Below are 24,485 nucleotides of genomic sequence, written 5' to 3'. Positions count from 1 at the left end.
GCTTAAATTCACGTTTGCAGCAGTCTCGCCCAGTGCCAGTGTGGGAAGATGGACCCAGTGGGGAACCATGTAGCAACCCAGCCAATTAGATAATATTAAACTGGCTATATTTGGCTCAGTAGGTATAGCGTTTCCTTATTCCGTTGGTTGTGTTACCGTCAACAAACGCACCCTGGAAATTACACAGTAATAGAGCCATGGCAAAAGTGGGGGTCAGTCCTGTGCTCCCTCAGCCCTGTGGGTCAGCTACTGAATAGGTTAGCGCAGCAACATGCGCTGTGATTGGCTGAGAGCCTGTCACGTGCTTGACGGGCGCCATGTTGCCTACCAATGTCTGGCTCTGTCGTCGTGACGTTTCGATGATTTTTCCTGCGTCTTCGGCCCATTTCTCGCCGATTTGTGGCAGTTGGAGGAGAAATGGTGCATTGTGCGGCTTGGGGCTGTTCCGTTCGGCCGGGACAAGGCTGTATGATGCATCGATTTCCACAGGATGCACAAAGGAGGGCAGTTTGGACCGTGATGATTCTCAAGGCTGGGCTGGTCCCCCTCGGCTTATTCCTACTTGTGCTCGGTGAGTTCATGTCAGTGTTTATGATTCTTCGATAAACTATTTCCCTGGAGCAACCCGAGAGTCTGCAAGGTACTGATGTGCGGAAATCAGTCGTATAGCACATCCAAGCCATGTGTAACCATTGACAGAAATCAGGCAAATGTGAACATTGTCAGATTGTCATATGGGATGGGTTGAGTGACAGGCCTGAGCCTGAGTCGAGGCAGTGTGTGGGTAGTGTTGAGATAAACTAGACAAGAGCCCCGATACACAACTGACACTGCACTGACTAAACCTCGAAACAGGTAGGCGTAATATTTCTCAACTGTCCTTGACATTATTAGTCATATCATTCACTAGTAGCCCACTGAACATTGCAAAATATGTAATACTGGTACTGACCACCAGTTTACCCACCACACCAGTAGGGTAGTGGATAAAAAGTAAATTCTTTGGGTTGAAATCTACATGTATGCAGCAGAGGCCTCTGCTCAGTGCCTGCGACTGTGTTATGACCGCTGGTGGGCTTCTTCCTGATCTCATCACCTTCATCATGGACTGAAAAAGTGAAGCACGTTATTACCACAGCCTCTGCCCCTGATCTGGTGTTAAACCACCTACTCTGACTACTGGTACACCATGGTAAAAAAAATTCTGGTTCTCTGAAACTGGGATTGAAATGATGGAAAAGCCATAATTTCTGGAAGCCTAAGTACTGGTACTGAATGATGTAAAATACATGAAGTGCCTCTCGAAAGTATTTACGCAGTGGTGTGGCCTTAAAAGGCCAAACCCCTTTCTCAATAGCTTCAATATGTTGTCTAAATGTTTAATCTAATAAATTCTTGTTTCCTCTAAGTTGGGGTCAAAGTCTAGTAATAGAAGTTAACAGAGTGATCCATTCATGCTACATTACACTCACAAAACAGGGTCAGCTGTGAGCCTCATTCTGCCGTGTGACCAATTAATAAGGTGGCAGACACAATAGTCCTGTTACATTCTTATTTAACAGTAGTCAGAAGTGAGGCAACTGTCGGTCAGTTATCTCATTAAGCTGGTCACATGACATAAGGCTCATAGCGTACCCTGTTATATGGAGCGCTCTGTGTTCCCTTATTTCTTTGAAGTTGCAGCTTGAGAGAGCCTTATTTTGAATAGGGTGCGCATGGGGCTGGCACGTGTGTAGCCCATTGGCCAGACTCTCTATACATGGCGCTGGGTTAGCTAGCAGTTAAGGTTAGCTATCGGTTAAGGTTAGCTATCGGTTAAGGTTAGCTATTGGTTAAGGTTAGCTATCGAATATGTTAGCTATTGGTTAAGGTTAGCTATCAAATAGGTTAGCTATCAGTTAAGGTTAGCTAACGGTTAAGGTTAGTTATTGGTTAAGGTTAGCTATCGGTTAAGGTTAGCTATCGGTTAAGGTTAGTTATTGGTTAAGGTTAGCTATCGGTTAAGGTTAGCTATCGGTTAAGGTTAGCTATCGAATAGGTTAGCAATCAGTTAAGGTTAGCTATCGGTTAAGGTTAGCTATCGGTTAAGGTTAGGTTAAGGTAAGCATTGGGCTAAGGTAGATTAGGTAGTGGTTGAGGTTAAGTCAGGTTAAGGTAGGCTAGGTAGAGGTTGAGGTTAAGTCAGGTTAAGGTAGCCTAGGTAGAGGTTAAGTCAGGTTAAGGTAGGTTAGGTAGAGGTTGGGCTTAAGTCCGGTTAAGGTAGGTTAGGTAGAGGTAAGTCAGGTTAAGGTAGGTTAGGTAGAGGTAAGTCAGGTTAAGGTAAGTTAGGTAGAGGTTAAGTCAGGTTAAGGTAGGTTAGGTAGAGGTAAGTCAGGTTAAGGTAGGTTAGGTAGAGGTTAAGTCGGGTTAAGGTAGGTAGAGGTTGGAGTTAAGTCAGGTTAAGGTAAGTTAGGTAGAGGTTAAGTCAGGTTAAGGTAGGTTAGGTAGAGGTAAGTCAGGTTAAGGTAGGTTAGGTAGAGGTAAGTCAGGTTAAGGTAGCTTAGGTAGAGGTTAAGTCAGGTTAAGGTAGGTTAGGTAGAGGTTAAGTCAGGTTAAGGTAGGTTAGGTAGAGGTAAGTCAGGTTAAGGTAAGTTAGGTAGAGGTTAAGTCAGGTTAAGGTAAGTTAGGTAGAGGTAAGTCAGGTTAAGGTAGGTTAGGTAGAGGTTAAGTCAGGTTAAGGTAGGTAGAGGTTGGGGTTAAGTCAGGTTAAGGTAAGTTAGGTAGAGGTAAGTCAGGTTAAGGTAGCTTAGGTAGAGGTAAGTCAGGTTAAGGTAGGTTAGGTAGAGGTAAGTCAGGTTAAGGTAGGTTAGGTAGAGGTAAGTCAGGTTAAGGTAGGTTAGGTAGAGGTAAGTCAGGTTAAGGTAAGTTAGGTAGAGGTTAAGTCAGGTTAAGGTAAGTTAGGTAGAGGTTAAGTCAGGTTAAGGTAGGTTAGGTAGAGGTAAGTCAGGTTAAGGTAGGTTAGGTAGAGGTAAGTCAGGTTAAGGTAGCTTAGGTAGAGGTTAAGTCAGGTTAAGGTAGGTTAGGTAGAGGTTAAGTCAGGTTAAGGTAGGTTAGGTAGAGGTAAGTCAGGTTAAGGTAGGTTAGGTAGAGGTAAGTCAGGTTAAGGTAGGTTAGGTAGAGGTAAGTCAGGTTAAGGTAAGTTAGGTAGAGGTTAAGTCAGGTTAAGGTAGGTTAGGTAGAGGTAAGTCAGGTTAAGGTAGCTTAGGTAGAGGTTAAGTCGGGTTAAGGTAGGTAGAGGTTGGGGTTAAGTCAGGTTAAGGTAAGTTAGGTAGAGGTTAAGTCAGGTTAAGGTAGGTTAGGTAGAGGTTGGGCTTAAGTCCGGTTAAGGTAGGTTAGGTAGAGGTAAGTCAGGTTAAGGTAGGTTAGGTAGAGGTAAGTCAGGTTAAGGTAAGTTAGGTAGAGGTTAAGTCAGGTTAAGGTAGGTTAGGTAGAGGTAAGTCAGGTTAAGGTAGGTTAGGTAGAGGTTAAGTCGGGTTAAGGTAGGTAGAGGTTGGAGTTAAGTCAGGTTAAGGTAAGTTAGGTAGAGGTTAAGTCAGGTTAAGGTAGGTTAGGTAGAGGTAAGTCAGGTTAAGGTAGGTTAGGTAGAGGTAAGTCAGGTTAAGGTAGCTTAGGTAGAGGTTAAGTCAGGTTAAGGTAGGTTAGGTAGAGGTTAAGTCAGGTTAAGGTAGGTTAGGTAGAGGTAAGTCAGGTTAAGGTAAGTTAGGTAGAGGTTAAGTCAGGTTAAGGTAAGTTAGGTAGAGGTAAGTCAGGTTAAGGTAGGTTAGGTAGAGGTTAAGTCAGGTTAAGGTAGGTAGAGGTTGGGGTTAAGTCAGGTTAAGGTAAGTTAGGTAGAGGTAAGTCAGGTTAAGGTAGCTTAGGTAGAGGTAAGTCAGGTTAAGGTAGGTTAGGTAGAGGTAAGTCAGGTTAAGGTAGGTTAGGTAGAGGTAAGTCAGGTTAAGGTAGGTTAGGTAGAGGTTAAGTCAGGTTAAGGTAAGTTAGGTAGAGGTTAAGTCAGGTTAAGGTAAGTTAGGTAGAGGTTAAGTCAGGTTAAGGTAGGTTAGGTAGAGGTAAGTCAGGTTAAGGTAGGTTAGGTAGAGGTAAGTCAGGTTAAGGTAGCTTAGGTAGAGGTTAAGTCAGGTTAAGGTAGGTTAGGTAGAGGTTAAGTCAGGTTAAGGTAGGTTAGGTAGAGGTAAGTCAGGTTAAGGTAGGTTAGGTAGAGGTAAGTCAGGTTAAGGTAGGTTAGGTAGAGGTAAGTCAGGTTAAGGTAAGTTAGGTAGAGGTTAAGTCAGGTTAAGGTAGGTTAGGTAGAGGTAAGTCAGGTTAAGGTAGCTTAGGTAGAGGTTAAGTCGGGTTAAGGTAGGTAGAGGTTGGGGTTAAGTCAGGTTAAGGTAAGTTAGGTAGAGGTTAAGTCAGGTTAAGGTAGGTTAGGTAGAGGTAAGTCAGGTTAAGGTAGGTTAGGTAGAGGTATGTCAGGTTAAGGTAGCTTAGGTAGAGGTTAAGTCAGGTTAAGGTAGGTTAGGTAGAGGTTAAGTAAGGTTAAGGTAGGTTAGGTAGAGGTAAGTCAGGTTAAGGTAAGTTAGGTAGAGGTTAAGTCAGGTTAAGGTAAGTTAGGTAGAGGTAAGTCAGGTTAAGGTAGGTTAGGTAGAGGTTAAGTCAGGTTAAGGTAAGTTAGGTAGAGGTTAAGTCAGGTTAAGGTAGGTTAGGTAGAGGTAAGTCAGGTTAAGGTAGGTTAGGTTGAGGTAAGTCAGGTTAAGGTTGCTTAGGTAGAGGTTAAGTCAGGTTAAGGTAGGTTAGGTAGAGGTTAAGTCAGGTTAAGGTAGGTTAGGTAGAGGTTAAGTCAGGTTAAGGTAGGTTAGGTAGAGGTTAAGGTAGGTTAGGTAGAGGTTAAGTCAGGTTAAGGTAGGTAGAGGTTGGGGTTAAGTCAGGTTAAGGTAGGTTAGGTAGAGGTAAGTCAGGTTAAGGTAGCTTAGGTAGAGGTAAGTCAGGTTAAGGTAAGTTAGGTAAAGGTTAAGTCAGGTTAAGGTAGCTTAGGTAGAGGTAAGTCAGGTTAAGGTAAGTTAGGTAGAGGTTAAGTCGGGTTAAGGTAGGTAGAGGTTGGGGTTAAGTCAGGTTAAGGTAAGTTAGGTAGAGGTTAAGTCAGGTTAAGGTAGGTTAGGTAGAGGTAGGTCGGGTTAAGTTAGGTTAGGTAGAGGTAAGTCAGGTTAAGGTAGCTTAGGTAGAGGTTAAGTCAGGTTAAGGTAGGTTAGGTAGAGGTTAAGTCAGGTTAAGGTAGGTTAGGTAGAGGTTAAGTCAGGTTAAGGTAGGTTAGGTAGAGGTAAGTCAGGTTAAGGTAAGTTAGGTAGAGGTAAGTCAGGTTAAGGTAAGTTAGGTAGAGGTTAAGTCAGGTTAAGGTAGGTTAGGTAGAGGTAAGTCAGGTTAAGGTAGGTTAGGTAGAGGTAAGTCAGGTTAAGGTAAGTTAGGTAGAGGTAAGTCAGGTTAAGGTAAGTTAGGTAGAGGTTAAGTCAGGTTAAGGTAGGTTAGGTAGAGGTAAGTCAGGTTAAGGTAGGTTAGGTAGAGGTTAAGTCAGGTTAAGGTAGGTAGAGGTTGGGGTTAAGTCAGGTTAAGGTAAGTTAGGTAGAGGTAAGTCAGGTTAAGGTAGCTTAGGTAGAGGTAAGTCAGGTTAAGGTAGGTTAGGTAGAGGTAAGTCAGGTTAAGGTAGGTTAGGTAGAGGTAAGTCAGGTTAAGGTAGGTTAGGTAGAGGTAAATCAGGTTAAGGTAGGTTAGGTACAGGTTGGGGTTAAGTCAGGTTAAGGTAAGTTAGGTAGAGGTTAAGTCAGGTTAAGGTAGGTTAGGTAGAGGTTAAGTCGGGTTAAGGTAAGTTAGGTAGAGGTTAAGTCAGGTTAAGGTAAGTTAGGTAGAGGTTAAGTCAGGTTAAGGTAGGTTAGGTAGAGGTTAAGTCAGGTTAAGGTAAGTTAGGTAGAGGTTAAGTCAGGTTAAGGTAGGTTAGGTAGAGGTAAGTCAGGTTAAGGTAGGTTAGGTAGAGGTAAGTCCAGTTAAGGTAGGTTAGGTAGAGGTAAGTCAGGTTAAGGTAGGTTAGGTAGCGGTAAGTCAGGTTAAGGTAGGTTAGGTAGAGGTAAGTCAGGTTAAGTTAGGTTAGGTAGAGGTAAGTCAGGTTAAGGTAAGTTAGGTAGAGGTTAAGTCAGGTTAAGGTAGGTTAGGTAGAGGTAAGTCAGGTTAAGGTAGGTTAGGTAGAGGTTAAGTCAGGTTAAGGTAGGTAGAGGTTGGGGTTAAGTCAGGTTAAGGTAAGTTAGGTAGAGGTTAAGTCAGGTTAAGGTAGCTTAGGTAGAGGTTAAGTCAGGTTAAGGTAGGTAGAGGTTGGGGTTAAGTCAGGTTAAGGTAAGTTAGGTAGAGGTTAAGTCAGGTTAAGGTAGCTTAGGTAGAGGTAAATCAGATTAAGGTAGGTTAGGTAGCGGTAAGTAAGGTTAAGGTAGGTTAGGTTAAGTTTAGGTAAGTTCAGTGAAATAGGGCTGAGGGAAGATGAGGCTGAGGGAACACAGACACCCCGGGGCACATGGAGGCCCGGCCCCGCGTGTCATTACAGCACACTCCTGTGATTTGCAGAACTGGATAATCCTGGACAGGTGACTACCATCGCTAACACGGGGACACTTTCGATGCCGAGACCGCATAAAATGCTGTTTCGCTTAGTTAAACCCGATCTTGCAAAGTTTCAGCAGCACGACCCACACCTCGGCGGCGCCACTTCTGACGTTCCTATAAATACCCGCCTAACCCCGACCTCCTCCTCTTCTGCTCCCCTGTTCTCCGTTAAAACCGCCCAGGGAACCCAGGAACCAGCTCCGAGCACTTGATTTAGTGTGTGTGTGTGGGGGGGGGGGGATTGTGAAATGGGAAAGTGAATGCAGCTGTGTGTTTTTGTTTTCCTCCATATGGAGCTGCTCCCTCCCTCCCACCCTCCCCGCGATCTGCACTCTATGTCAATCTGATGTCATGGGGTTCACATAAGATTGTATTCATCACTGTTACATAACATGGACGGAATGTACATAAGGCCTACATTTTCTCTGCTGCCTCTCTCTTCAACACACACACACACACACACACACACACACACACACACACACACACACACACACACACGTGTGTGTGGGAGTCCTCCCATCTGCAGCTGAGGACAAAAACATTCTCCTTCCCCCTCCACGGCGGCGGCCAAGTGGGGAGGACGTTTAGGTCTAACTCTTAGCAGATGATGTTTACCCCAAACGCCCGCAGGCAGAAGCTAATCCAGCCAAGTGGTTTTCGCAATCGAACAACGGCAGGTGAAGACGGGGACGCCGCTAATGCCCTTTACACTTACCGTTGTGCAACACGAAGCCCGGCAGTTCTGCTCATGATCATTTATTTCAACCGCTGCAGCAACTCCGTGTACTTTTACCTGACTGGGGCCGAGTTAGAGGTACCTGGTACAAGCTTGTCATGTACGCCCCGTTGTGCAGGTTTGATATGAGGGGTTTGATATGAGGGCGTGTCACGTGCTGAGACGGTGCACAGGCCCTCGAGCAGGGTGTCAGGAAAGGAAATGTGAATGCTGTGTTGTCCCGAAAAGCCGTTCTGCTGGGCCAAATTTAGACCGATACCAGGACATGGGTAGGTCCATGTGAGCTGGACCGGGGTATATGTCCATGTGAGCTGGACCAGGATATACATCCATGTGAGCTGGACCGGGGTATACATCCATGTGAGCTGGACTGGGGTATACATCCATGTGAGCTGGACCAGCATATACATCCATGTGAGCTGGACCGGGGTATAGGTCCATGTGAGCTGGACCGGGGTATAGGTCCATGTGAGCTGGACCAGGATATACATCCATGTGAGCTGGACCTGGGTATAGGTCCATGTGAGCTGGACCGGGGTATAGGTCCATGTGAGCTGGACCGGGGTACAGGTCCATGTGAGCTGGACCGAGGTATAGGTCCATGTGAGCTGGACCGGGGTATCAGACAGGTGCCATATGGTGAACGTCTCCCTGCTTTGTTTGCTTTGGAGCGCCTCTGCAGCGTGGCTCCTCCCACCTCACTTCAGTGAGGATGGCTGTTTATGTGTGAGCCCTGTGTGTATGTGTGTGTGTCCGTGTATGCGCATGTGTTCATGTGTTTAAGTATGTGTCCATGTGTGTGTGTGTATTAGTGTGTTTAAGTGTGTGTGTGTGTGTGTGTGTGTGCATGTGTGTATTAGTGTGTTTAAGTGTGTGTGTGTGTGTGTGTGTGTGTGCATGTGTGTATTAGTGTGTTTAAGTGTGTGTTTGTATGTGTGTGTGTGTTTTAACTGTGTGTGTCCGTGTGTGTGAGTATTAGTGTGTTTAAGTGTGTGTGTGCATGTCTGTGCATGTGTGTGTGGCTATTAGTGTGTTTAAGTGTGTGTGTGTGTGTGTGCATATTAGTCTGTTTAAGTGTGTGTGTGCATGTGTGTGCATGTGTGTGTGTACATTTGCACATCTGTGTAATCTGCACAGTGTGTGTGTGTGTGTGTGTGTGTGTGTCAAAATATTATGAAGCACTGAAGGGGTCTTTAGGTTTTGGCAGTCTTGGCTCCACGTGACATCCTGTGTTACACGTGCAGCGGAGCAGGAGTGGTTTTGTTTTTATGACTTGCTCGCTCTCTCTCTCTCTCTCTCTCTCTCTCTCTCTCTCTCTCTCTCTCTCTCTCTCTCTCTCTCTCTCTCTCTAGCTCGACCCGACTGGGTCATATGGAAGTCATTACAGTAATGTACAGTGGGCTACAGGTAGAAAAACACACTGTGTAGGTCCGCCGTGGTTCTGTGCTACAAGTACACAAAGCCATGGTGTTTTTTTTCTACAGCGACTAAGACGATGCTTAAATGAGAACACTGTCGGACCTAGGCTGCATCTAGAACCTCGCAGAACCTTCTTAGAACCTCACAGAACCTTTCTGCAAACCTTCTGTGTGTGTGTGTGTGTGTGTGTGTGTGTGTGTGTGTGTGTGTGTGTGTGTGTGTGTGTGTGTGTGTGTGTGTGTGTGAGGGGGCTGTGTCTTGTCTGTGCGGTTTGTAATTGAAAGCCTCCCCATGACTGCTCTGCCTCTTAGTCGCTGGTTTTGAGAATTGCCCCACCCCCCACCCCCACCCCAGGGAACATACCAGGAAGGAAAAAAAAGCTCACGTTTCTCTGAGAGAGAGCGAAAAGGAGATGTAGGCCAAGGGGTTAGAACGTGTGTTTGTGTTTTTCCTCAACAGTCTCCACCCAGGAGTCATTACACGGGCACGCAGCGCTGCACTGGACCCGCTCTGGTGCAGGAAGTCTCTCCGGGGTTCGGCCGAAGTCATGCTACATACCATAAAATAAGTTCACAGAGCGCAGGGTACATCACACCACCATCAAACCGATTAAGCTGTCGTGTCGTGTTGTGTTGTGTTGTGTTGTGTTGTGTCGCACGTTTTTTCACTGTGTTACTCGGTACTGAATTTGTTCTGTTCCGCTCGGCCTTGTTTAGCTCTGCTGACCTGAGCAGGTTGGAGAAGAAAGAGGACCGGATGGTTCTGAAACAGTGGCTCGGTCCGACGTGTGCGGAGACTGGTACTGAATGGTGAGTCCGTTTGCGTGTGGGTCCACCAGCGGGCCCGCATCTCAATGAGGGGGAAAGGTTCGGACCGGCTGCTTCTTCGGCGAGGCCTCTTCCTTCTGTTGTGCGGTTTCGCCATCTTGTCGGCGGGCGTGTTTCTGTGGCGCTCTGTTGGGGCTGGCGCTGGTCTTGCAGAGCCGCCGAGCGTTGGTGTCGTTTCTTGGCATTCACGTGGACTCCGCATGTGAGTTTATATCTTGTCTTGATTTATCTGGGTGCCTGTCCGCTTGGATGCGTCTGTCTGGCTATGTCTGGGCACCTGTCCATGTGAGGGGGAGCCGCGGCCCTCTCCTCAGTTGTCAAGGTGTTGAGAGCTAGTTGGATTGCGGACACGGTCGGTGCCGTCGGGTTCGTGCCGAGAGGTGTAGATACCGAGCCGGGACCGTTTTAACAGCCCCTGAACAGCTCTACAATACACAGGAACATTTCTCTAGGCTAGACCTTTTTCCGTAGGGGAACTGAGAGGTGGGCTGCCCTTATGTTGACAAGAGAAAGACCCTCCCTCGTCTGTCGTTCAGTCTGGTCCGTTATCGTCTCTCACAATCAGAGTCAGAAACACTTTATTTGTCGATTCATGCACTTGCACACATGAAATGAAACGGGTCATGGTTTCCCCCAGCCCACAGCAGTGCAACACAAAGACAAAAACACGCATCCAAAAACTACAAGAACACATATATCCAAACTAACACATATATCTAAACTAACACATATATCTAAACTAACACATATATCCAAACTAACACATATATCCAAACTAACACATATATCTAAACTAACACATATATCCAAACTAACACATATATCCAAACTAACACATATATCTAAACTAACACATATATCCAAACTAACACATATATCTACACTTACACATATATCTAAACTAACACATATATCTAGACTAACACATATATCCAGACTAACACATATATCCAAACTAACACATATATCTAAACTAACACAAATATCTACACTAACACATATATCTACACCAACACATATATCTAAACTATCACATATATCTAGACTAACACATATATCCAAACTAACACATATATCTAGACTAACACATATATCCAAACTAACACATATATCTAGACTAACACATATATCTAAACTAACACATATATCTAGACTAACACATATATCCAAACTAACACATATATCCAAACTAACACATATATCTAGACTAACACATATCCAAAATAACACATATATCTAGACTAACACATATATCTAGACTAACACATATATCTAGACTAACACATATATCCAAACTAACACATATATCTAGACTAACACATATATCCAAACTAACGTCGGAACTGCTGGTCTGCATGGGCTAGCAGTTAGCTTAGCCTGCCCCGCTTCTGCATCCTGTCAGACCGCCCGCGGTGTTTCCTCTTGGGGTACGGCTCCGGGCAGGGCCGTGGTCCCTTGGCCCACCGGACGCAGCAGACCAAGCTCCCTCGGCTGATCCAACGCCAGCTGTCCCAGCCAGACACCTTCGACACACCTCCCCGCACTCCACATGATGACACTAAAAACAGAGTCAAGGCTAGGCGAGGCCGCCGCCAGACCGCCCTCGGTGTTTTTAGTGTCATCGTGTGGAGTGCGGGGAGGTGTGTTGAAGGTGTCTGGCTGGGAGAGCCACCACTGGGTAAATCATACTTCCATTTCTTGCTCATGCACTTCAACTGGTCTTAAATAGATACTGAACTGTTTGTCGATTGCTGTCTTGTTGATACAAGCAGCGTGGTGTGTTTAATTCTGCCTCGCTTCTGTACAAAAGGATTTCTTTCAAGAAAATTCCTACAATGAAATTTGAGGACAATGAGAATATGAGACTAACTAACTTGTTAAATGGTTGTCTTTTTGCAGAATATTTCTGAGGCAACTAACTGAGCTAGCTGCTAGCCCATGCAGACCGGCAGCGCCAATAACACCGAGGGTGGTCTGGCGGCAGCGGCCTCACCTGGCGTTGACTGTGGTGTTTTCGGTGTCGTCGTGAGGAGTGTGGGGAGGTGTGTCGAGGGTGTCTGGCTGGGATTGCTGGCGTTGGATTGGCAGGGGGAGCCTGGTCTGCTGCATCTGGTGGGCCCAGGGACCACAGCCCTGCCTGGAGCAACACCCGAGCAGGAAGCATGAAGGGCGGTCTGACAAGACGCGGAAGTGGGGCAGGCTATGCTAACTGCTAGCCCATGCAGACCGGCAGTTCCGACAGTCCTCCTGGCTGGCGTTCGTGATGATTTTTTTTTCTTAGTTTGGATATATGTGTTAGTTAGTATGTGTGTTCTTGAAGTTCTTGTAGTTTCTGGATACGTGTTTTTGTCTTTGTGTTGCACTGCTGTGGGCCGGGGGAAATTATATTTTGTATCATTTCATGTGACAAAGTGTTCCTGACTCCTGAGGTGAGTGGGGGTGCGGTTGCACCTGTCTCCAGTTAGCCTTGGCTCTTGACGGGTTATCAAGCAGCTGCAACCCAATGAAGACTCACACCAGAGCCAGGGAGAGAGCTGAAGGTGGAGGAGGTGACATGGACCCGCATAGCTCGCTCCCCAGCAAGGCCTTTGATGAGTGGTTATTGCTAGTCTTCATGGTTTTAACCATGAGAAGACTTGTGTTAACCGTGGTGTTTTGCATCGTCTTTATATTTTAAACTGGCAATCTCGAACTTGTGCAGCAGTAGCTCAGAGGCAGAGCAGGCCGTCTGGTAACTGGAGGGTTGCCAGTCTGATCCTCGGCTCCTGGCAAAAAATGTCAAGGTGTCCCTGAGCAAGCCATCCAACCCCCTAACTGCTCCAGGTGAGCTGGTTGTTACCTTGCGTGGTTGACACCACCATCTGTGTATAAGTGTGTTGTATTTGGGTGAATGTGAAGCATTAATTGTGAAGCTTTTTGAAAAAAAAAGCACTGTAAAAAATATGGTCCGATTATAAACGAATGTCCATTTCATTACCATCGATCACTGACTATGGCAAAACAATAATGATCCAGCTCAACTCGTGAAAAAAAGAGGATAAGGTGGAACTTCCTCTCTGGTGGACCAACCAGAGAGAAGCATCAAAGATAGTCGACTAGAGAAAGATAGTACTCTAAAGGAGAGCAGAAATCCTCAAGAGTGCCACTTTAATAAGCAGGTTGTTGCGCCCTCATCCACCATCGATCTCTGTGCCGGAGAGTTCCAGCAGTGGTGGCTTGTGCAGGGGGCTTTGGCTGGTCAGCCCTCTCCATCCCCACCAGGAGCATTGGTGTCTCGCCTAGCATCAAACCTTGCAGTCCAAAGACCAGCTGCCCCGGACCGCCTCTCCCAGTCTGCCAGGTTGAAAGGCTGGCAGCCACCTCTCGGAGGGGACTGGGGGAGGGGCATCGTCGAGGGAGCTGGGCTGTCTCTGATGGGAATGTCTGGGGGCAGAGGGTCTCCACAAGTAGACTGCAGGGAGATTTTGCACTGGGGTTGTGCCGATGGCTAGCCAAGTGAGGTATGGGAACCCTGTATCAGAGTCCAAATGGCTAGCCACCCAACCCAATGACGCCAGCACTCTTCCTTCAGGTGGAAGAGAGGGAGGATTTGGCCGGGGTCACACCTGTCTCGAGTTACAGTAATTGGCTCGAGACCAGTTATAACACAGCTGCACCTCAGCGAAGACTCACACCAGAGGCTGGGAGACAGCTGAAGGCTGCAAGGACGTGGACTCACATGGCTTTCTCCAAAACAAAAGACTTTTAATGGGCATTTTATTTTTAGTCCCTTAATGGTTTTTAATTCTGGTGGGGATTTTTTAGTCTATCGTCTTTGCATTTTTAAATACACCGATGCAGCTGTTACACCCTCATCTTCCATCGGAGTCCCTGTCTCTGTGCCATTTACCAAGTGGATTGAAAGCCAGGAACAGGGTTTTACCCAGTGGCAGTGAGGTGGTGGAAAAGGGACGTTTGTGGGGAAAACTGAAAGGGAATGAATGACTCAGTGGTTGGATTGAAGTTGGAACTGCCCCAATTACAGTCATGGTCAGAAATTCCCCACCAATTAGCACTCAGAAACACGCTGTTGCATATACACTTATGGGCAGCCCCCGCCCCCCATGTAAATGATACCAACCACTGAGTGGCCTCTTTACTGTGGATGTGGATGTGAAGGCCGGTTAGGCAAGATGTGGGGCAAGGAGGTGAGGCTGTGTGTGGGTGGCTGACACGATGTAGGTTCAGCTGACTTAATAGAGATGGCCTGGATAGGGTTCAAAATCCATATGCAATCAGAATCTGACTCCAAATTGTAGGTTACTGACAGGGAATGTGACCCAATTTGGTGCCCAAGTCTGTGGTACGCACAACTGTGTTGGCATTATTGTGCAACCCCCTGCGGCTTCACTCTTGAGGTTGTCTATGGTTGGGTCTGAGGTGATCTGGCAGGTTGTAGGTCTGTATAAACGTGTCACTAGAGCTATGACTGATTGCTAGACATCAACCATGGTGGATATATACGTATATAGGCAGGCCATGATGTAAGGATGCTGACGATGAAGCTGCCAGGCAAGAGGAAAAGAGGAAGGTCAAAGAGGAGGTTTATGGATGTGGTGACACGCAGGTGGTTGGAGATGGAAACAGATGATCTGCTGTGGCGACCCCTAACTGGAGCAGTCGAAAGAAGATGAAGAAGAAGAAGAAGAGAAAGAAGAAGACAGACCATGATGTGCATTATGTACCCAGTGCCTGTTTACCTGAAGGATGAGATTTCGGTTTTGAAGACCTTATCCCAGCGGCACGGTGGCGCAGTGGTTAGCACGGTCGCCTCACAGCAAGAAGGTCCTGGGTTCAAACTCCAGGGTGGTCCAACCTTGGGGGTCGTCCCAGGTCGTCCTCTGTGTGGAGTTTGCATGTTCTCCCCGTGTCTGCGTGGGTTTCCTCCAGGTGCTCCGGTTTCCTCCCACAGTCCAAAGACATGTGGGTCAGGTGAATCGGACGTACTCAATTGTCCCTAGGTGTGAATGTATTGCCCCTGTGATAGTCTGGCGGCCGGTCCAGGGTGTCTCCCTGCCTGCCGCCCAATGACTGCTGGGATAGGCTGCAGCATCCCCGTGACCCTGATTGGGATAAGCGGCTTGGATAATGAATGGATGGATGGAGACCTTATCCCCAAACTTCCCTTACCATTACATTTCCAGTACTAACTTTACCCCAGACCAAGAAGGTCTCGAATTGCTTCTTTCCATACAGCTCACATACACAGCAGCACGCTGTCCTTTTGAGATGGTTCCCATGGTGATGCACCAGTGCAGAGCTGCAGCATTGATCCACAGGGAGGAAAAACTGGGCCATAGCAGCCAGGCAGTCAAACGTGTGTCATATTTACTCTCAATGCCAACACGTGAGTGAAGGCCCACATGATAGACTCCCAGTCTTTCGCCCACTGCCACACTATACCTAAACCAGGGAAGAAAAATAAATCTCCATGCCCTCACTTTGAGGCGTGGCATATATGATTACAAACCTGCAGAAGACCCCTCCCGAAAGAGTCCCAGTCAGCTGGCTGCTTTTTAAGTGGCTCGGGGTCTTGTCAGTTGTGTAATAAAGAGCTGATATGAGGTGTTTTGCCAGTAACGCAACATTATCTCCAGCAGCTTGTATTTGAACACTGCAGTTATCTGGTGTCGGTTATCAGCTGACTTCGTGGATTTGTTTTTGTCGGTTTTGAGAGGCTTTCCTGACACCCGGCATCTTTCGATGAATAATTCTCACTTAAATGCCATCTGCTGTACTCTGCATCACCGGTTATTTAGGGATCATTGACGGTTGCAGGAATATTGTGCTGTGTGCAGTATTTTTTGTGTTACAGGAGGTGTTACAGCCGAGGTTTGGTAGGCTCGAGTTTATGGGGTTCGGATGGACCTGCTTCTCTCCATTTGTGGCCATAGACAAGGGGTTGATGGACTGTGTTCAACCTCACACACGCGCTCGAAGAATGTGTCGAGAGGCTTGAGGAATTGCCGTCTGGAAAGGGGGGTTCGAGAGCACACTGGGTGCATTCATACGGGGGGCAACCGCTCTTGCGCTGACTTGGTCAGGTTCACTCCAGAGCCACGTTTTTGTAGAGTAGGTGTTATGGTTACACGGCTCACAAATTAAGGTTTCTGAGCGACTATCTGTGCAACACACTAAGGGACTGGGGCGTAATTGCTATTTGATTCAATGAGTACTTCAGTCAACTTCATACCTCTTTCTGGGTTAGTGGTTAAAAATAAACTCTGTCAGCTATCTTTTGACACCCCTCACTTTGAAAAAAAGCATGCTGTTTTTAGAAGGCTTATGCCCCTTGGATTTATCTGTCGGCTTTTCCGACCGTTAGGCCGGCGGTAGCCCTCCTCGCTGTATAAACACCACGCATACATTACCAATACAGGCTTTTGGTGTTGGGTCACTGGACAGATAAGCAAATTGTGGGAGTTACCTACTGCCCTTACTGGTGTTTGTAAAAGGGTTTTATGGCCAAGTCTTGTGCTTTGATACGACCGGCTCAGCTAGGGTTAGATCAGTGTCCCAGTGTCCCGCCCATGCACTGGCTGACATGACTCTGCAGTTCTCTGACTGCTGGATGTTGCACGGTATCACGCGTCTCATATTACTGCAGTCAGATTGAAAGTGGAGAATTCCCCCATTCCCATTTCCTCTCATGTGCTTACCATCATCCATCTTCATAAGATGTTGATACACACCTTCAGTGTGCAAGGATTTTTTTTTTTCTCCCAATTTTACTGGGCCTATTACCCCACTCTTCCGAGCCGTCCCGGTCGCTGCTCCGCCCCCTCTGCCAATCCGGGCAGGGCTGCAGACTACCACATGCCTCCTCCGACACATGTGGAGTTGCCAGCCGCTTCTTTTCACCTGACAGTGAGGAGTTTCACCAGGGGGACGTAGCGCGTGGGAGGATCACGCTATTCCCCCCAGTTCCCCCTCCCCTCCAAACAGGCGCCCCAGCCGACCAGAGGAGGCACTAGAGCAGCGACCGGGACACACAACCATATCCGGCTTCCCACCCGCAGACACGGGCAATTGTGTCTGCAGGGACACCTGACCAAGCCGGAGGGATCACGGGGATTCGAACCAGCAGTTCCCGTGTTGGTAGGCAACGGAATAGACCGCCTGGTCCTTTCTAAGTGTGTTATGATAAGCCTGCTGATGTTATTCTTGGTACTGCCTAGCATGATCAGACATGCCAGATGACAAAAACGGTTGTCTACATTGTAGTCATGTATTTATGGAGTGGTAGCCACGTGATTAAATATGGACTGTTTCCATCATGGAGTGAGGTAATGAGTATGAGGGGAGGAGTAGTAAACTTGGCTGTCCTCAGTCTGTCAGTAGCACTCATCACTATCAACACACAGCAGCCTGAAGGTGCATTGCATATGGGCCCGTCCCTCTCTTGGCAAGCATATATACTCATGTTTTACTTGCTCACATGTCGGGGGGGGGGTATGGGGAGTCAACCACAGAAAAGCAAGGTGTCAAGTTGGCAGGGTTAGTTTGTCGGGTCCTGCCTTGAAAAACACAATACAAATGCTTGACCCAACTCAGTGCACATATGTTCGGTTCTATACCGTTCTGTCCTAACCAGCTACAGATTATGAGAATGAATTCTAAAATCTAGGCCAACCTTCAGACAGTAGTGTGATGGAGAAGAGTGGTTGCTAAGCTCATTGGAGTAAAGAGATAGTGGGGGAGATGGGGATTGTGTTCAATAGAGCGTGCTCATCAGCTCAGCAGAACAAGCAATCACACTGCTGGGTCTGGGTCACCCTGCCTTACCACATAATACCACTTGCTGTCTACAATTACAAGATGGAAATTCTCACAATGTCAGGACAAACTTCACAAAGGCCAACATACAGTATATTTGGTTCATCACTTTCATATTCATGTTCATATTAATGTTAGAGTATAGCTTTACAGGTTTGTAGCATTGAGCTAGAGCATTCAGCCAAACGTCGGAGAGTCCAGTCGTCAGGTAGTCGGTCAATCACTGTGGAGAATGGTGGATCCTAAATGGGTCTGCTTATTAAAAGCTCTACTGTGCCCATACTGTTGGCTGAAGATGGCCTCCCTGTTCTACTTTCAGTTCCTGCTGTCAAATGACCTGAATCTCGATCCCACCCCCAGGCTGCTCAGCCCCAAATTAAGCTGTAAACCATATGCCAGACAGAACTAGGATGGTTAGCATTTGAAACAGGCTAGACGAAGTAAAATCAATCAAGCACGAGCACCAGAAATTAAGCACCAGAATCAGAAAGGACTTAAAATATTGGGTCTGGTGTAGATCCAAGTGCTAAGAGCAGGAGCCGAAGTCAGATTTCCAGGCCCACTAAAGAACATTGCACTGCACCGCATTAAGTCCCTTTCCAAGCAACTGCTGATTCTTTTGTTGAAGGTTGGTTTACCGTGGATGGGGTTTCCAGTTACTGTTGTTTTTACAGAAGGTCACACATTGTGCACCAGGCATGGAGGAGGTTGTTAGAAGCTGCATCACTGCCTTGTTTCGTAACTTGGCTAAAGCCCCTTTGGTACAGCCAGGGTCTATTGTCCCAAGTCAGAGGCCCGTGAGATGGGAAGAGAGGCCATGCTAGGCTGACATAACGCTGATGCATCCATCAGGCCAGCATGGCTAGAAAAATGTCTACTCATGCACCCTTCACATATAAAGATATCATGGATTCTATCACCAAAGTGGGGTCTCTAGTGCTGTAATTTCAGTATTGTTGCATTTGCTAAAAGTAGGCAATACTATCAGAGACAGAATGAATAATGTCTTTCTGTAGATGGGTTTCATTTTATTCAGTCTTATCGCCTCGTTGATTTTATGCTCTAGGTTATAACTGGTTAAGAATAGGGCCCTTAGGGTGCTCTGGTGGCACATTGAAATTACATGCTAGCCTCCCAATGCGGACGCTTCAGTCTCTGGTGTTGCTTCCAGCTCCAGTGGGCACTGCAGGGAGTGCAGTTGGCAATGCTCCTGCGTGGGGAGCAGGCAGGTGTGTTGTTCCACACCGTTCTAATTAGTGACCACACGCAGTAGGTAGGGCGCCTGTACAGCTGTAGGTGGATCTTGAGTAAATAGTGTGAGCGTCTGCATGCATTACGTTTCCCTAGAGAAACTTGCAGCTGGCAAGTGAAAAAAAAACAAAACAAAGCAGTTGGTGACTCCACATGTATTGCACGTGGAAGTCTGCACCCTCCCCAGCCTCGAAAGTGGTTGTGATGTGGTGAGGTAAGCCCGAGCTTGTTTTAACCCGGTAAAACCAGTATCATACTTTCCGCGCCCGCGAGTACACGAGGGTCGGCTAGGGTCCGTATGATGTAAATTTCGTCACTACCCAAGTCCGCACCCAGCTGTCTACGTGCAGGCTTATTCTACAAGGGCCAGTGGCATATTTAACACGTTTTACCTGGGGTGGCAAAAGGGTGGCATGAGGTTCCAGCTGCTGGGGGGGAGCAGAGGTTATCTCCCCTAGACAAATTTGGGGACTTCATTGCCTGCATTCTGGGGATTATTTTTTTTAATGCATGTGAATAACATAATGGCTGCCAGCAGCCATACCAACATATACCCTAGCTCTGCTGAATGACAGAAGCTAAGCAAGTGTGGGCTTGGCTAGCACATGGATGGGAGACCTCCCTGGAAAATACGTTGCTGCTGGAAGTCGTGTTGGTGGGCCAGTAGGGGGCAGCATAACCTCTGGTTCTAATACGCAACAAAAGTCCGAATGACCCAGCGCAGTGACGGGGACACTGTGCAGTAGGAGATGCGGTCCTTCGGATGAGATGTTAACCCAAGGTTCTGACTCACCGTGGTCATTAAAGATCCCATGGCACTTATCGCAAAGAGTGGGGGTCCCCCGGTGTCCTGGCAAAATTCCCAACTTGGCTCTCTCCATCTGGCCACCTAATCACCCTCCCGGGTGATTCGCTCAATGAGTCCTCCCTCTCCACCTCAAGCTGAGGTGTGGTGGGCGTTCTGGCACAAAATGATATCGTGAACTTTCAACGCTTTTTATATTTATAGTAATTGCCTACAAATATGGTGGCGAATAGGGTCGCAGCTCGTACCTTTTTTCATTTCACTGCACTCGGGACTTTTACTTGTGTGTACGTGACGAATAAAATTCTTGACTCTTGAAGAAAGTGTGTGACCGCAAACACCACTTTCTTGCATTCCGCGCTTTTCTTCTTCTATGTGATTGCGCTAAGTACAACAGACGAACCAGCTCTTCTCTTCCTTCCATGAATGGCGCCATTTTGACTTGATTCGTAGTGCGCATGCGCGGAAATGCGTCAGACGCCGCGGAATGTCAGACGGCGATCTACTGCGCATGTGCGGAACGCGTCCTCCAGCTGTTCGTGTACGCATGCGCGCGGGAGTATATTTGAGCCTTTAACAACTTTAAACCAGATGCCCCTGCTGGTGCTTAACGCTGATTTATATCTAACTGGCAGTAGCTGATATTACAAAGCTAGAAGATCTCTGTTGGAGCCCCCTCATTTTTGACCGAACTTATCTGAGGCAAACTCAACAAAATTGCACACATACACACAGATGCACACAAACAAACACTTTTGTCCACTTCCATGATTTTACATGATGAAAGATGGACTAGAATATGAAAGATGGGCTAAGGGCACGGACGCCCTCTACAAGAAGGGACAGAGCCGTCTCTACTTTTTGAGGAGGCTGAGGTCTTTCAAAATCTGCCAGCCAATGCTGAGGATGTGGTACGAATCTGTGGTAGCCAGTGCTCTCCACAAGGCTGGTGACATTGTGGGGTTGGAGCTGGACTCTCTGGCGGCAGTTTCTGAGAGGAGGACGCTCTTGAAGTTATGTGCCATCGTGGACAATGCCTCACACCTACTCCATGACACCCAGATAGCATCCGGATGTGGGCCACTTCAGGCAATGATGCGGCACTGATGGCCTTCTTCTGGCCCTGACAAAATGGATGCGAGCCTGAAGTGGCCCACATGTATAACAGCAGATATGGCCCAAATATGCCAAATCAAATGTAGGCCTTTTCTGGCAAAGACGCAGTGCTCTCGGCAACATGGAATCTGGATGTGACCCTGAAGTGGCCTGTGGGGTAAATGGTGAATATGGCCCAAATATTACAAAACAAATATGGGCCACCTTTGGACAATATGTGGCACATGTGGCATTGCTATGGCTTGCATCTGATCCAGATTTGGCAACAGGAGCGGACCACCCAAGTGCCACCATTCCACACGGTATGTGGTCCAGATGAAAGTGTCGGGTGTGGGACGGGTCCAGGCCACAGCAATTTTTGCTATCTGGGCATGCTGGTCGGGCACAGGAGTACTTTTAGTAACAGACTCATTCTGCCAAAATGCACTACAGAGCGCCACAGAAGGTCATTCCTGCCTGTGACCATCAAACTTCACAACTCCTCCCTCAGTGTCAGACACTCGGAGTTAATGGTCACTGGACTGACCCTTCGGCTTGTTTTACCCTGTCGGGTTTTGTTTGTGTTGTTTGTTTCATGCTGCGGTAGTGCAGTATAGATAGGATAAACATATGTGCATATATTTTGTTCTTATTTCTATTTCTCATTTCATCTTTTACTTCTGTTTGTTCCCGTTTTTCTTGTTTCTATTTGCTTCTATTTACTTGTTATCTTGTATCTTGTTAGTTTTTCTTTATCAGAGCGTGAGTGTCTATAGTAGGATCCTATTTCCCCTCGGGGATGAATAGAGTATTCTGATTCTAATGAATAATAATTGAGTGAGTCAGAGAAGGTTGAATCAGTTAATCTGGATACAACGTTTATTGACAGATTCGTTTCATCACTCATCTAAGTGACATTTTCAGTCTAAACTGACTGCAGGTATCGCCACCCCTTACAGTTGCATAACAACCGAAACCAACTAGCACTTTCATATGCAAATATGGGTGTGACAATTAACTAGAATTTCAATGGCCATGTGTACTCGTCACAGAGATTGGGGAATGTTTGCAATCACAGCATTTTAAGATAGCGACAGATGCATAGTCACCAAAACCACTACCAGTTCCATATGCAAATATGGGTGTGACCATTGAATAGAGTTTCAATGGCCATGTGTACTATTGACTGAGGATTTGGAAACGTTTGCATTCACAGCATTATAAGATGGCGACAGATGTACTTTTAGCCCCCCCCCCTCCCCGTTCAGGAATGGTCGTTCCCTCTCAACATAGATGGCCTCTTTGACTCCCTATCAAGGATGTGCATATCCTCATCCTTGAAAATCAATCTGCGCCTTTCCAAACCAGAAACCCTGGATGACCAGTGCGGTCCGGCAGCTGCTGAAAGTCCAGGATGCAGCGTTCAAGTCAGGTAACTGTGAGGCCTACAGCACAGCCAGATCCAACCTCAAAAAGGGCATCAGAACAGCCAAACATAAATATTCCCTACGAATAGAGGACCACTTTCACACTGCCCTGCACTTTGCTCTGACCCACCTTGAACTTAACAACACATACATCCAGATGCTGTTTATAGATTACAGTTATGCCTTCAACACTATCATCCCTGCCAAACTAACCACCAAACTTCTCTCCCTTGGCCTCAACCCCTCCCTCTGTAACTGGACCCTGGACTTCCTGACCGACAGACCTCAGTCTGTTAGGTTAGGTGACCACACCTCCTCCACCCTGACCCTCAGCACAGGTGCCCCTCAAGGCTGTGTTCTGAGCCCCCTCCTTTTCTCCCTCTTCACCCACGACTGCCTGCCAACTCACCCCTCAAATGTTATAGTTAAGTTTGCAGATGACACCACAGTCATTGGCCGTATCACCAACAATGCCGAGACAGCCTACAGGGACGAGATTCAGCACCTCACATCGTGGTGTACTACCAACAATCTTGTCCTCAATGTGCAGAAGATGAAGGAACTGATTGTGTACTTCAGGAGGTCTAGAAGCTACAGCCACTCCTCCATACACATCAATGGGGTGGAAGTGGAGCGTGTTTCCAGCTTTGAATTCCTTGGAGTCCACATCAGCGAGGAACTTTCCTGGACATTAAACACCCAGGCCCTTGTGAAAAAGGCCCAACAATGCCTGCATTTCCTGAGGAGGCTGAGGAGCGCCCATCTATCCCCCAAAATTCTCACCAACTTCTACCACTGCACCATAGAGAGTATCCTGACCATCTGCATCTCAGTGTGGTATGGCAACTGCACCACGGTAGACCAGAAAGCTCTGCAGGGGATCGTCAAGGCGGCCCAGCATATCACCGGTACCCAGCTCCCAGCCATAAAAGACATTTATCACAAACGCTGCCTTCGAAGGGGTCTCAGCATCAGCAGAGATCCCACCCATCCCAACCATGGACTGTTCTCCCCCCTGCGCTCTGGGAGGCGCTACAGGAGCCTCAGAGCCCGCACTACCAGGCTCAAAAACAGCTTCTTTCCCCAAGCTGTTGCCCACCTGAACCTGGCCACCCACTGAATGTCTGTAGATATTTTTAAATATTTTGTACTCTTGCTCTTTTTTAACTTATTTTTATCTTTTGGTCTTCATGTGTGTATATCTTATACTGTGTTTGCTGTGTTTGTCTGTGTCTGTCTTGCACTGTTTGGTGAAGCCACAGCCCTCTTTTCATTTTTAACATGTGCCTGCACATTGTTTTTGATGACAATAAATTGAATTGAATTGAACTAGATTGAAAGAGTGGCCTCCGGCCTGTAGATGGGTGTAGACTGCGGAGTCCTGGCCTGACGTGTTAGCTCTGCTGTGTTGTGCCATCCTCATGGCATTGTACACATTGCTGTTGAAACTCTAGTTAATATTCACACCCATATTTGCATATGAAACTGGTCATTGGTTTCGGTCATTATGCAGCTGTATTGTTTATAAGGGTGGGGACACCTGCAGTCAGTTTAGACTAAAGAGGTCACTTAGTTGAGTGATGAAATGTATCCGTCAAGAAACGTGTCCAGATGAACTGATTCAACCTTCTTTGATTTTACCTGGATTGTTGAGCATGCATCAAGACAACTGAGCGAGGGTTGTTCTGTTAATCCTAGCCAACAGTCACTTTGTGTTTACTCACACCAGTGTTGTAGTCGAGTCACTAAACCTCGAGTCCAAGCTGAGTCTTGAGTCCCCAGTGTCCGAGTCCGAGTCCCCAAAGAAGAGTCCAAGTCGAGTCCGAGTCAAGTCCCCATTACCTGAGTCCGAGTCCGAGTCATCAAGGTTGAGTCTGAGGCGAATTCCAAGATGGGCTCCAGCGCTCCACTCTGGCACTGTAAAAAAGCTGACATACAAATAAAAAAGGTCTACGTGAAACAAAATGACACCGCTGTCACCACTTCGAAGGGAGTTTATTTACTTTGTGACACAACAGCCAAACAAATGCACTCGCAAGCATGTGCACACACACCAGTGTTGTAGTCGAGTCTCATGCCCCCAGTGTTCCGGTCCGAGGCATCAGTGCTGAAGTCCAAGTCGAGTCACGAGTCTTGAAAATCAGGACTCGAGTCAGGACTCGAATACTACAACACTGACTCGCACGTATCCATATGCGCATGGACAGACGTTGCTAGCTGTGCATTCGGTCTCTGCTGGCTTTCGCTGTCACTGACACTTCCCACTGGGCTAGCGGAGCATCCCTGCCACTGAGACCATAGCCAGTGAGGTATGGATGTCCTGTCTGAGCACAGGCTATTTAATCCCCATCTCTCCCTGGGGCCTAGTATTCTTTTTTTAAGTGCAATTCTTTCCATGTCTAATCCCACTGTGGAACTGGAACATCAGGGATTAGTGTGTGATTACTCTG

Source organism: Lampris incognitus, chromosome 2, assembly GCF_029633865.1.
Source record: "Lampris incognitus isolate fLamInc1 chromosome 2, fLamInc1.hap2, whole genome shotgun sequence".
In the NCBI taxonomy this organism is placed as follows: domain Eukaryota; kingdom Metazoa; phylum Chordata; class Actinopteri; order Lampriformes; family Lampridae; genus Lampris; species Lampris incognitus.
Note: the sequence above shows the minus strand (reverse complement) of the source record.